Source organism: Protobothrops mucrosquamatus, unplaced genomic scaffold, assembly GCF_001527695.2.
Source record: "Protobothrops mucrosquamatus isolate PMUCROS unplaced genomic scaffold, P.Mucros_1.0 scaffold_128, whole genome shotgun sequence".
Lineage (NCBI taxonomy): Eukaryota > Metazoa > Chordata > Lepidosauria > Squamata > Viperidae > Protobothrops > Protobothrops mucrosquamatus.
The window spans coordinates 541,707-545,818 of record NW_015386204.1 but is presented as its reverse complement, the minus strand read 5'-3'; positions in this window follow the sequence as shown (position 1 = coordinate 545,818).

Here is a 4,112-nt window from a genome sequence, read left to right as displayed (position 1 = left end):
GATTTCATTAATATTTGCATTTTAAGTATTTTTGCATAACTATTATTATATTTATCCAACATGATTTAGCATGTTTACAAGACCACCATATGTGTAGGAGATGACCAGGCTAAGCCTGAGGGAGAGGTCAAACATGTTGTCAGTCCCTTCATGCCCACAAGAGATCTAAGTCCAACCCACTTTGAATTCCATTGACTCTTATCTGCTGCCAATTTGCTTTATCTGTTAGTACAGTGATGGCGAACCTTTTAGAGACCAAGTGCCCAAACCGCAACCCCAAACCCACTTATGCATCATCGGGTGCTGGGTGCGTGTGGCCCATTGGCTGGGTGTGGCCCATTGGCTGGGCGTGGCTGCGGTGGTAACGGCAGACTGGGTGGGACTAAAAAGTTCAATCAATCAATTCCAACTTCGCAAGATCTTTTTTTTCCCGCGAGAAGTTGAAATTGACCGATTGAAGCTTTTTTTTTTTTTTTTTGCACACGGTGGAGGCCTAAAGTGAACAGGTTTTATAAAACCCAGCTGAAGGCCTAGGACTGGGGCGATGGCGCGCGTGCCCACAGAGAGGGCTCTGAGTGCCACCTCTGGCACCCGTGCCATAGGTTCGCCACCACTGTGTTAGTAGTTCAGATTCTTGTAGAGAGCATTAGCATGCAATAAACCATATTCATTTGAACTGCCTTGAGTCCTGATTTCCTGCACAATAAAGTATAAATATACCTGGAGTTTGATTATATTTCCAGTATTTGTTGGAAGTTCCATTATACATTTATGCCAATCTATTTGAAGTCAAATTCCATTGATACGTCATGTTATAAAAAATTTCTTTCAACTGGAATTCAAAGTCAACTTTAAACCATTAATTCATGTATTCTCCCATTAATCTAACATTATATTATAACCAACATTATAACCATTTTACCATACAATCTATAACATATTCATCTTCCAGGTTCATCCTAAGTAGTATTTTATAAACTTTAGAAACTGAATAGTCATCTCCACAGCATAAATTATAGAATATGTATGGGTTGGGTTTTTTTTTTTAAAGCAGAGGCTTTTGTACATGTGTGGCTGAGTCACCTGGAATCCTCCTGTATTGTAACAATACCTTCTGTGAGTTCATGGGAAATGTTGTTTCCTGTAATTGTTTTTGTCAAACTTATTCCCACTGACAGTTTCACAGATCCCACAACAGACTGGTGTAAGAAAACCTTCTGTCTTTTCCCACACAGTCCTAGGGGAAGTGGTTTTACCACAGAGTGCAAACAGAGAGCTTTCTTCAGCACTGAAGCTGCTAATACTTTGAATGTGGGGGTGAAAACTCTCACAGGACCAACATTTGTGCATATTTCATTAGAAAGGAATATGTAGAATCTAATAGAACATGGAGAAGGTCATGGGAAAATTATTAAATGAAATTCTAGGTTGCTAAGAAAGGCTTTATGAATAGAGGAGTAAAATATAGTTATGTGTGCATATGAAAGAGTAAAAATAAAAAATAACTTTCAGTACCTTGGGTGTTCTTTAGGGAATTTTTTTTCTGATGTAATATGTTCTATATAAGATTTATTTATCAAAAGCAAAAGATCAGAAGAATGAGTGGGGGAATCTCCTTGTTTTTGAAAATAAGTTGCCTATGTATTTTTGTTCAACACATAAGCTTATTCTAGTTAACCTATTTCTATAAGATGAGGATTGAAATAACATCAACGGGTTTTTTGTCAAAATTATTCTAAGAACTACCTTGTCCTGACTTTACCATTATATAATGAAAGGACTTTGGAAATAAGCAATCTATGCCATCCTTGATTTTTTAGTTTTGTCCCACTATGATTTGTCAAATTACAGTGACATTTACAGTAGGTTAGTCTAAAACGAATCAATCCACACCATCCTGTGTACTCCCTGTACTGATGCCTCTTCTACCACCTGAGTAAGCACACAACTATTTTTCCACTACATTCAGGCCTTCCCTCCTCCCATGGAATCCATGTTTTGTCTAGCAAAACCCAATATCAACAGAAATAAGCCCCAGAGCAGTGTTTCTCAACCTTGGCAACTTTAAGATGTGTGGATTTCAACACTCAGAATTTTCCAGCCAGTTTACACCTTAAAGTTGCCAAGGTTGACAACACTGCTGGAGAGTACATCACTGATGATATTACTTAGTTGGGCAATGAAATGTCTGCCAGAAAACAACCAAACTTAGGAAGCATTAAGGACTCAACAATTTCAATCCTGAGCTACAAATATTCTGTTAAGATATTTAAATTTAGTAGTTGGAGCAGTGGGGTTGTGCAGTGAGCCAGAACACACGGTTATAGCTGATTCGTTGAAGAGTCCTGGTTCCTGTTTGAGGCAATCTGCACTGTGATTGGTTGCTTCCCCCCCTTTTTTTTCTTCTGTATGCCTTGTTTGCTCTATGATTTACCTCACGATGCTCCTGTTTGCCTGACTCTCTAGTTTGCTTTATATATAGATGTAAAATATATTTATTTATATAAAATTACAAGTTCATGTCAGTGTCTCTGACGCCATTTGGACACCGGCTGCGCAATTTCCTGACATATTCTCTTCTATTTGTAATTCTTCTTCTTCTTCTTGTGCCATATTCGTTATTGGACGTTGGCGATCATGTTGGCGATCCTGTTTTTATCAGCAGCCGCATGAAAAAGTGCTGCTGAGTTTTGTCCAAACCAGTCCCTTAGATTTTGAAGTCACGATCTTCTTCTTCTGCCTGGACCTCGTTTGCCTTCAATCTTTCCCTGGAGGATTAAATGGAGTATGCTGTATTTTTCTGGGTGTCGCATCACATGTCCAAAATATTCTAATTTTCGTTTTTTAATTGTTTTGATGATTTCCCTTGGCTTTCCCAGACGGCTTATCACCTCCTCATTTCTGATCTTGTCAACCCAGCTTATACGTAACAGCCGCCTGTAAATCCACATTTCAAATGCTTCTAGTCTCTTCAGGTGGCCTTCTGTCAGAGACCAACTCTCTACTCCATAGAGCAGGATAGAAAAAATGTAGCATCTGACAAGCCTGATTTTCAGTCTTAGGCTTATGTTGTGACTGCAGAAGACCTTTTTCATTTTGAAGAATGCTGTTTGAGCTTTTTCTATCCTTGTCTTTACTTCAACAGTCATGTCCCAACTTTCATGTAAATTAGAACCGAGGTGCGTGATATTTGTAATACATCAGTAATTGAGTATGTCAGTCATACCATAACATCTACTGAGAAAAACTAAAAGCTCTTGTACAATGATTGCAATCCAACCTTCTTAGGCAGAGATGGATAGAAACAGTGCTTTTTTTCTAAAAAAAAAAAAAAAACTCACGTCAAACAATCCGCCTTGCCTACTCTACAAGGTTCCATCCAAAAAAGTTGCCGGAACTCCGTTCTGGGCGTTCTATGAGAAAAAAAGCCCTGGATAGATATATGAACAAATGAAGAAGTCCGTTAATTTTATGTGCAGTAGCTTTTAAAATGAATCATGTGATAGAAATATTTTATGACTAAACTCATGAATAATGTGAATGAAATGGAAAGGAAAGGAATAACATGAGGAAAATATTAACTGGTCCTGACATTACAAAAGGACTATCCTGCAGGAAGAGGCAAATATTTCTAGATAAATTAATGGAAAAAGAGAATGGAGAATTCTTACAGTTAAAAAATGTTGCATATCATTATGCATAAGTTGGGCAAATCAGTAGTTGCTAGAGCATTTATTGTTTATGTGACCTGCCTATGGGAAAAGGCTCTACATTTCATAATGAAATATGAATTTTATATTATTTTGGGACCAGGAGTCATATTTATACAATGGTATTTTCCCTCTAGCATAACTATTATGTTAGATTCTTAGTATTTGTATATATGTATATATTCACTATCCCATGTGGGAAAGATTTTAATTAAGAACAGATTTCCTGTTCTTGAGTACACACTCATAGAGAAGTCTATAGCAGAATAAAGACTAACAATTCAGGCACATAACTGAATTTCTCTTTAAAGTGCTGAATCAGTATCTTTAACATATTTAAAGATTCCTGTGGTTGGCTAACATAAATTTAATTGTCAAGTTAAATGAATGTTTTTTTGAGAT